Source organism: Leptonychotes weddellii, chromosome X (assembly GCF_054177405.1).
Source record: "Leptonychotes weddellii isolate Sample4059 chromosome X, ASM5417740v2, whole genome shotgun sequence".
NCBI lineage: Eukaryota > Metazoa > Chordata > Mammalia > Carnivora > Phocidae > Leptonychotes > Leptonychotes weddellii.
In genome coordinates, this window is record NC_138385.1 from 95,083,064 (window position 1) to 95,093,261 (window position 10,198).

Sequence of the window (10,198 nt, forward strand, 5' to 3'; positions counted from 1 at the left end):
CGGAGCAGGGAGCCCGATGCGGGGCTCGATCCCAAGACCCTGGGATCATGACCCGAGCCGAAGGCAGATGCTTAACGACTGAGCCACCCAGGCGCCCCTAGATTTGTTTTTTTTTTTTAAAGATTTTATTTATTTATTTGAGAGAGAAATAGCGAGAGCAGGAACACAAGAAGGGGGAGTGGGAGAGGGAGAAGCAGGCTTCCCGCAGAACAGGGAGCCCGATGCGGGGCTCGATCCAGGACCCCGAGATCATGACCTGAGCTGAAGGCAGATGCTTAACGACTGAGCCACTCAGGCACCCCCTAAATACTGGTTTTAATGTAAATTTAGAGTCAGGGCTCCATCAACTCAAGTTTCCTTAGGAATTAAATGATTCAATAAGAATCATCTACAACGCTTTTACTTTTTTTTTTAATATTTTATTTTTAAGTAATCTCCACACCCAAAATGGGGCTCAAACTCACAACCGCGAGATCAAGAGTCACATGCTCCACCAGCTGAGCCAGCCAGGCACCCTTCTAATGCTTTTATATGTTTGCAATTTATTTATTTATTTTTTTTTTTTTTAAAGATTTTATTTATTTTTTAGAGAGCGAGCGAGAGAGAAACAGCATGAGAGGGGAGAGGGTCAGAGGGAGAAGCAGGCTCCCCGCTGAGCCGGGAGCCCGATGTGGGACTCGATGTGGGACTCGATCCCAGGACCCCGGGATCATGACCTGAGCCGAAGGCAGACGCTTAACCATCTGAGCCACCCAGGCGCCCATATGTTTGCAATTTAAACAGCATTGTTGTATACATTAAAAGGGGGCTGCTGATGGGGGCGCTTGGGTGGCTTAGTTGGTTAAGTGTCTGCCTTCGGCTCAAGTCATGATCCCAGGGTCCTGGGATCAGAGCCCCGTGTGTTCAGTCTCCCTGCTCAGCGGGGAGCCTGCTTCTCCCTCTCCCTCTGCCACTCAGCCTGCTTGTGCTCTCTTGCTCTCTCTCAATAAATAAATCAAATCTTTTTTTTAAAAGATTTGATTTATTTATTTGACAGAGAGAGACACAGCGAGAGAGGAAACACAAGCAGGGGGAGTGGGAGAGGGAGAACAGGGAGCCCAATGCAGGACTCGATCCCAGGACCCCAGGATCATGACCCAAGCTGAAGGCAGACGCTTAACGACTGAGCCACCCAGGCACCCCAAATAAATTAAATCTTAAAAAAAAAAAAAAAAAAAAAGAGGGTTGGTGATGTTTTCCAGTCTAGTTTTCTGGTACCTCTTTCTTCATTCAGTTGAATCGTTAGACATCATTATCAAACATTTATGACTGTCTGTAGGGAACATGGGACACAGGAGCTTATATAAATGTTGTTACTCCCTTCTGCTGGAGTGGCGGCTTATATGGCCAGGATCCTCTTGAATGTCTTTATTTCATACCAGGATAACACTACAAGGACCCTGTGACCAATTGATTTTACATTATCATATAAATTTTTGTGTTCATGTAAGACTGAACTATTGTGATATTTAGCTACAAGGCCAGGTTAACAAAGGATTTCGCTGAAATCTTAATATAACTAAGATTTCTCCCAAAAGTTAGCATATTTACCCTAACTTGATCATATTTTCAAGGTCGCCAAAGCCAAAATTGTAGCTGAACACACAAAATGGCTTTCATACAAATGTGGACAGGAAACTTAGACAAAGAAACAAATAGATATAGATAGACATAGAAACAAATTTTCCCTGAAGTTCTGTTTAAAATATTACCAAAAAGACTTGATAAAGAAAACTTTACTGCATGAGTCTATTCTTTGCCAGAACAAGCACAGCCAAGTGATGGCAGCTCTGCTGATCTATCAGTGTAATCACTGACAGCCACATGGTGGGAGAGATGACAATCATAAAGTAAACACTCTGGGAAATAAAGGGGGTGGGGGTGATAATTCATCTCTCCTTTTTAAGATTTTATTTATTTATTTGACAGAGAGAGAGCACAAGCAGGGGGAGCAGGAGAGGGAGATGCAGGCTCCCCGTTGAGCAGGGAGCCTGATGAGGGGCTCGATCCCAGGACCCTGGGATCATGACCTGAGCCGAAGGCAGACGCTTAACCGCCTGAGCCACCCAGTTGCCCCCATTCATCTCTACTTCTAAGGACAAAATTTTATTCTGAGATCTAATCCAATTCCTCACTTCTGAGATGAGGAAACTGAGACTCGCAGAGGATAAGACTTCAATTAATAGACATTTTTTTTTGAGCAGTTTTAGGCTTACAGAACAATTGAGTGGAAAGTACAGTTTCCACATAGCTCCTCCTCCCCCCAATCCACAGTGTCCCATGTTAATCCACACATGTTAATCTTTATTGATTCAATTTCACACATTAATCTTGCATTATTGTGGTACATTTGTTCTAATTGATGAGCCAACATAGGTACATTATTGTCATTAACTAAAATCCATAGTTCACATTAGGGTTAACTCTTTGGGTTGTACATTCTTTGGCTTTTGTCAAACACATGACAACATGCATTTACCATTATGGAATCATACAAAATAGTTTTGCTGCCTTCATGCACCCCAATGTTTATAGCAGCAATGTCCACAGTACCCAAAATATGGAAAAAGCCCAGATGTCCATCAACAGATGAATGGATAAAGAAGAGGTGGCATATAAATACAATGGAATGTTACCATCAAAAAGAATGAAATCTTGCCATTTGCAATGACGTGGATGGAACTAGAGGGTATTATGCTAAGTGAAATCTGTCAGTCAGAGAAGGACAAATACCATATGATCTCACTCATATGTGGAATTTAAGAAACAAAACAGATGAACAGAGGGGAGGAGAAGGAAAAATAAAATAAGATAAAACAGAGAGGGAGGCAAGCCATGAGACTCTTAACTATAAGGAACAAACAGGGTTGTTGGAGGGGAGGTGGGTGGGGGGATGGGGTAACTGGGTGATGGGCATTAAGGAGGGCACTTGATGTAATGAGCACTCGGTGTTATATGCAACTGATGAATCACTAAATTCTACCCCTGAAACTAATAATACATTATACGTTAACTAACTTGAATTTAAATTAAAAAAAATTAGTTTTGGGACACCTGGGTGGCTCTGTTGGTTAAGCGTCTGCCTTCAGCTCAGGTCATGATCCCGGGGTCCTGGGATCGAGCCCCACATCGGGCTCCCTGCTCCGCAGGAAGCCTGCTTCTCCCTCTCCCTCTGCCTCCCACTCCCCATGCTTGTGCTCGCTCTCTCAAATAAATAATAAATAAATAAATAAATAAATGAATAAACCTTTAAAAAAAATTTTTTTAATAGTTTTGCTGCCCTAAAAATTCCATGTGTTCCATGTGTTCATCCCTTCCTCCCTCCTTCTGAGCCCCTGGCATCCTTTTAGCTGTCTCCATAGTTTTTAGCCATTCTAATAGGTGTGTCATAGTATCCCATTGTTTTAATTTGCAACTCTGTAATGACATTTGATATGGAGCATCTTTCATGTGCTTACTTGCCATCAGTATGTTTTTTTGGTGAGATGTCTATTCAGATTGTTTGCACATTTTTAAATTGGGTTTTTTTCTTATTTTTTTTTTTAAGATTTTATTTATTTGACAGATAGAGACACAGCAAGAGAGGGAACACAAGCAGGGGGAGTGGGAGAGGGAGAAGCAGACTCCCTGCCGAGCAGGGAGCCCGACGCGGGGCTCGATCCCAGGACCCCGGGATCATGACCTGAGCCAAAGGCAGATGCCTTAATGACTAAGCTACCCAGGTGCCCCTGTTTTCTTATTCTTGAGTTTTAAGAGGTCTTTATATATTTTGGATACCAGTCTTTTATTCGATATAGATTTTGCAAATATTTTCTCCAAGTTTGTGGCTTGTTTTTTCATTCTCTTAACAGAGCAGAGCATTTTTAATTTTAATGAAGTCCAAATTATCAGTTGTTTTTCTTTCATGGATCATGCTTTTGGTATCATATCACGGAAGTCATCACCAAATCCAAAGTCACCTAGATTTTCTCCTATGTTATCTTCTAGGAGGATTTTTTTTTCCAGCATTTTATTGAGGCATAATTGATAAAATTTTAAGATATTTAAAGGGTACGGGGGCACCTGGGTGGTATTGATTTGCATTTCTCCAATGATGAGTGATGTTGAGCATCTTGCAACTGATGGCCATCTGGATGTCTTCTTTTGGAAAATGTCTGCTTAGGTCCTCTGCCCATTTTTTAATTCTCCTAGGAGTTTTATAGTTTCACAATTAGGTCTATGATCTATTCTGAGGTAATTTTTGTAAAAGATGTAAGGTCTGTGTCTAGATTTCATTTTTTGCACGTGGATGTCCAGTTGTTCCAGAACCATTTGTTGAACAGACTATCCTTTATGCATTGAATTGCCTTTACTCCTTTGCCCAAGAAAAGGGTAAGACTTTTCAGCAACACATCCAGGTGTTCTTCTCATGTCAGTTCTTTTTGCTGATAAACTGACCACAGCTATATTTAAGGGCATTGCTCTGGAGTCAAAGATTTAGTGGGTTTTTTTTAATGTTTTATTTATTTATTTGACAGAGAGAGAGAGACAGTGAGAGCAGGAACACAAGCAGGGGGAGTGGGAGAGGGAGAAGCAGACTTCCTGCTGAGCAGGGAGCCCGACGTGGGGCTCAATCCCAGGACCCTGGGATCATGACTGAGCCAATGGCAGACAGCCAACGACTGAGCCACCCAGGTGCCCCAAAGACTTAGTTTTTTAATCTAAGCTCCTTCAGTTACAAGCTGTGAGACCATGGGCAAGTTACCTCTCTGTGCCTCAGTCTCCTCAAATGTATGAGTTTGATAATAATAGTATTGATAATAACAGAATTATCATGAGACAAATTAGATAATATATATAAAATATCTGACATAGACTGCTCAATAAATGTCAGCTGTTCTTATGATAGTATTCTAAGTTTAACTTGCTTTCTGCCTCAGGGGCTCACCATCAAAATATATAAAGAAGAATATGCGTATATTTTTCTTTATTCTCTACATTCCCTTCTAATTTTTATAAAATCGTGTACCATTTATGTTGTTACTGTTTTCAAAACCACATTCTCTGTAAACTCATTTTAGTGACAGAAAGCAGATCAGTGGTTGCTCTGTGGCCATAGATGGAGGAAGGGGCACAAGGAAACTTTTGGGCATGATTGAAATGTTCTGGTTTTTTTTATTGTAGTGTTGTTTTCATAGGTGCTTACATCTGTCAAAACTTATTGAATTGCATACTTTAATTTTTTTTATTTGAGAGAGCGAATCAGAGAGAGAGAGAGAGCATGAGAGGGGGGAGGGTCCGAGGGAGAAGCAAACTCCCCGCTGAGCAGGAAGCCTGATGCAGGACTCGATCCCGGGACTCCAGGATCATGACCCGAGCCGAAGGCAGTCGCCCAACCAACTGAGCCACCCAGGCGCCCCTGAATTGCATACTTGAAATAGGGGCTGTTGGGGTGCGTGGGTGGCTCAGTCTGTTAAGTGTCCACCTTTGGCTCAGGTCATGATCCTGGAGTCATGGGATCGAGCCCTGCATCAGGCTCCCTGCTCAACTGGGAGTCTGCTTCTCCCTCTCCCTCTGCCCCTCCCCTCCACTTGTGCTCTCTCTCTCGCTCACTCACTCAAATAAAGAAGTAAAATCTTTCAAAAAATAAATAGGTGCTGTTTATTGTACATAAACTATACCTCAGTAAAGCTAAAGCATAACCTTTATTAAGAGAAAAGCCAGTAAATATAAATGCTGTCTGGGTATTGATATCAAAGAATTGATACATTTTTTTGTACATGCAAATATATTGCTGTTATTTTGAATTTTTTAAAAAAGGAACTTGGGGTGCCTGGCTGCCTGGCTGCCTCAGTCAGTAAAGCATGTGACTCTTGATCTCCTGGTTGTGAGTTTGAGTCCCACGTTGAGCATAGAGATTACTTTTAAACACTCTAAGACCCCCAAAATCAACATCCTCAGTAAAAAAAAAAATTAAAATAATAAATGTTTAAAAAAGGGAACTCTTATATAAAGATGCATATAGAAATATTTACAGATGACATGAGATGTGAAATATGCATCAAAATAATGAGGGATGGCAGGAGTGGATGGGGCATAGATGAAACACACTTGACCATGAGCAGATAATTATCAAAGCCAGGTGGTGTGTACATGGGGGTTCATTTCACTACTCTCTTTTCTTTCGTATTTGTTTGAAATTGTCCATAACTGAAAAGTTAGGGGCGCCTGGGTGTCGTTAAGCGTCTGCCTTCAGCTCAGGTCATGATCCCAGGGTCCTGGGATCAAGTCCCACATCGGGCTCCCTGCTCGGCGGGAAGCCTGCTTCTCCCTCTCCCACTCCCCGCTTGTGTTCCGTCTCTCGCTGTCTCTTTCTCTGTTAAAAAATAAATAAAAAAATCTTTAAAAAAAAGAAAAGAAAAGAAAAGGGGCATCTGCGTGGCTCAGTCGGTGAAGCGTCTGCCTTCAGCTCAGGTCATCTCGGGGTCCTGGGATCGAGCCCCGCTTCGGTCTCCCTGCTCCGCGGGAAGCCTGCTTCTCTCTCTGCCCCTCACCCTGCTCCTGCTTTCTCTCTCTCTGTCAAATAAATAAATAAAATCTTTAAAAAAAAAAAAAGAAACCATACATGCTGGTGGGGGGCACCTGGGTGGCACAGTTGATAAAGCATCTGCCTCTTGGTTTCAGCTCAGGTCGCGATCTCAGGGTCCTGAGTTCGAGCCCTGTATCAAACCCCACATCAGGCTCCATGCTCAGAGTGGAGTCTGCTTTAAGTCTTTCTCTCCCTTTGCTCCTCCCCACCGCACCCTCTCTCTCTAAAATAAATAAATAAATCTTTTTAAAAAAAAAATCACACATGGTGGTGCCTGGGTGGCTCAGTCGGTTAAGCATCTGCCTTTGGCTCAGGTCATGATCCCAGGGTCCTGGGATCGAGCCCCGCGTCGGGCTCCCTGCTCAGCGGGGAGTCTGCTTCTCCCTGTCCCTCTGCCCCTCCCCCCAACTCATGCTCTCTCTCTCTCTCAAATAAATAAATAAAATCTTTCTTAGCTCTTTCTCTTCAACGAGGTGGCCGAGCGGTTTGGTGGCGGCGGCCTTGCGGATTCGCGCCAGACGCAGAGATGCAGATCTTTGTGAAGACCCTGACGGGCAAGACCATCACCCTTGAGGTCGAGCCCAGTGACACCATTGAGAATGTCAAAGCCAAAATCCAAGACAAGGAGGGCATCCCGCCTGACCAGCAGCGTCTGGTTTTTGCGGGCAAACAGCTGGAAGATGGCCGTACTCTGTCAGACTATAATATCCAGAAAGAGTCCACCCTGCACTTGGTGCTTCGCCTACGGGGTGGCATCATCGAGCCTTCCCTCCGCCAGCTGGCCCAGAAATACAACTGCAACAAGATGATCTGCCGCAAGTGTTATGCTCGCCTGCACCCCCGCACTGTCAACTGCTGTAAGAAGTGCGGCCACACCAACAACCTGCACCCCAAAAAGGTCAAATAAGGCCCTTCCACCAGCTCTTCCTTTGCCCGCAGGGTGGCCTCCTGCCTGAGCCCCAAGGCCCTGGGGCCTCAATAAAGTTTCCCTTTCATTGACTGGAAAAAAAAAAATCTTTTTAAAAAATCACCCATGTAGGAACTATTGTGTTTACTTCAGTTAATAAATGGACCTAGACTGAAAGTATTGCTAAGGTTTTTTTTTTTTTTTATTGTTACTGCACACCACTTCTAATTTTGATTTTTTTTTAAAGATTTTATTTATTTATTTGACAGAGAGACAGTGAGAGCAGGAACACAAGCAGGGGGAGTGGGAGAGGGAGGAGCAGGGAGCCCGATGTGGGACTCGATCCGGGGACTCCAGGATCATGACCTGAGCCAAAGGCAAATGCTTAATGACTGAGCCACCCAGGCGCCCCTAATTTTAATTTTTGATTAAAATTTTTGAGATAATTGTAGATTCATCCTGCATACACTTTGCCCAGTTTCCCCCAAAGGTAATATCTTGCAAAACTGAAGTATAATATTACAACCAGGATACTGGCTTTGTTATAATGCACTAATCTTATTCAGATTTCCCCCAGTTTTACTTGTACTCATTTGTGTATGTTTGTGTATTAAGTGCTATTCAATTTTATGACCTGTGTAGGTTTATATATCCACCACCACTGTCAAGATACCAGAAAGTTCCAATACCACAAGCATAAGGATTCCTCACTTTGTCCTTTTATAACCACACTCACATTCTTGAACCTCCATCCCCAATCCCTAACCCTTGGCAACTATTAATCTCTCCTCAGTTTCTAAAATTTTGTCACTTCAAAAATGCTATATGAATGGAATCATAAAGTATGTAATCTTTTGGGGTTTTTTTTCACGCAACATAATTCCCTAGAGATTCATCCAAGCTTTGTATATCAATAGTTTCTTTCCTTTTATTGCTGAGTAGAATTCTGTGGTATGGATGTACCATAGTTTATTCACCCACTGAGGGATATCTAGGCCAATTTCAGTTTTTGGTTATTACAAATAAAGCTGCCAGGAACATTCATAGATGCATTTTTCATCTAACGTTTTGCTACTAGTATAGTATTTTCCCCTTCTATTCATTAATCTTAGAAGACTAGTAATTTTGCAAACTTTCAAATAAAATCTGTTGGCTTAATCAGTCTATACTTTTGAAGCATGTGTAGTAATTTCCCTTAAGTGAGACTATAAAGTATTTTCTCAATTGCATAATGAATTTCACTGGCTTTTCTCCTAGCATATTTTGAAAAGCAATTCTCAATAGGAATTTGTAAATGACCTTACAATTACAGACCTTTTGATGACTAAGATAGGTCTACGTCAAAGCTGGTTTCCTCTTTGTAATAATCAAAGGGAACAATCTTGCCGTGCCTCCTGCACCTCATAAATAAATATTAGGAGACAAATTTTTCAACTGATACATCCATATGCCATCACTAAGGGCCGGAGAACATGTTACAGGTTTGAAATTTGAGCCCTTAGGTCTTTTGGCATAAAGTAAAATAATGATGCAATTTACATTTAGCCACAGATATACTGAAAATTTCCAATTTGCTTGGGAATTCTATTTTCAAAAACCATTACTTATCCTTTTAAAAGCATGCTTTTGTCATGGTTATTTACCTGCCACCATCTCTTAGCTCCAAACTTTTTTACTATGCTCTGTGGTGCCAGGGCTGGGATTCTGCAAACTCCTTTTCCCAAACTCCCATGCCCATTGTCTCCCTATTAGGTTCTGTCAATGGAAGGTTCTGATGGCAGATTGAAGGGAAGAAGGGACCTCTGGTTGCCAGCTTCTATCAACAGCTTCCCCCCATAGTTCCGGTCTCCAGCTTCTTTCAATCTTCCCAGCACACAACACCAGATCCCCACAGAGGCACCAACACTCACTGGCCACACCTTCCTTGGTGGTCTGACCTCGTGCTCAGTAGTACACCCCTGAGCAGGGGCTGTGTGGAGTGCCTCCACCAGAGGTCCAAGAGCCAGCCAGCTTGAGACCTCTCCTTCACACTCCCAGGTTCTGGTAACCCCACTTCTTTCCTTTTGTTCTCCCAGCCCAGCAGTGGTAACTTCTTGCAGTTACTAAGATCAGCCCTAGGGGCACAGGAAGCAATGACAAATATCTGGGGTATCTTGTCGTCCCCTCTTTCATCTAACATCGATGTACCCAATTCTCTGTATTGAATCCGCTCTATTGGAAATACTTAGCATGGCTTTGTTTTCCTGTAGCTTTTATACAGTTGCAAACAAAATGTTCCCAACTCCCCCCCCAATATTTTAGTATCTTCTTTATTTCCTTTCCACCTATAAGGGTCATGTTCCTTATTCAGAAGAATCTGTGCTTGAATTCAGGACTTGGAGCTGGAAGGGGATAGGGTTAGGTGACTATCAGAGATTCTGTTGTATGCAACAGATGGACTCAGGAAGGGAATCTATGGAAAGATATGATCAACTCACAGAATCAAAGGAACCAATTTGTAAAGGGTGGGAACCAGAGCCATTCCAGAGATCTAGAAAGTGGGAACCAGTGGAAGGGAACTTGGGATACTTTAGCAGCATGAATCTACAGAATCCACTTTCCAGGAAGGGTGTGGCTGACTGGCCCCACTGGGGTTAATTGCCTGCCCTTTGGCTGGTCGAAGGTGAGGTATCTTTTTTTTATTT

The 10,198-nt window shown here is 42.7% G+C and overlaps 1 pseudogene; it reads left to right on the plus strand.

The window, feature by feature from the left end:
* The first annotated feature begins 7,062 nt into the window (after window positions 1-7,062).
* LOC102731169 (ubiquitin-ribosomal protein eL40 fusion protein pseudogene) lies at window positions 7,063-7,529 on the plus strand (annotated as a pseudogene).
* Window positions 7,530-10,198: the final 2,669 nt, after the last annotated feature.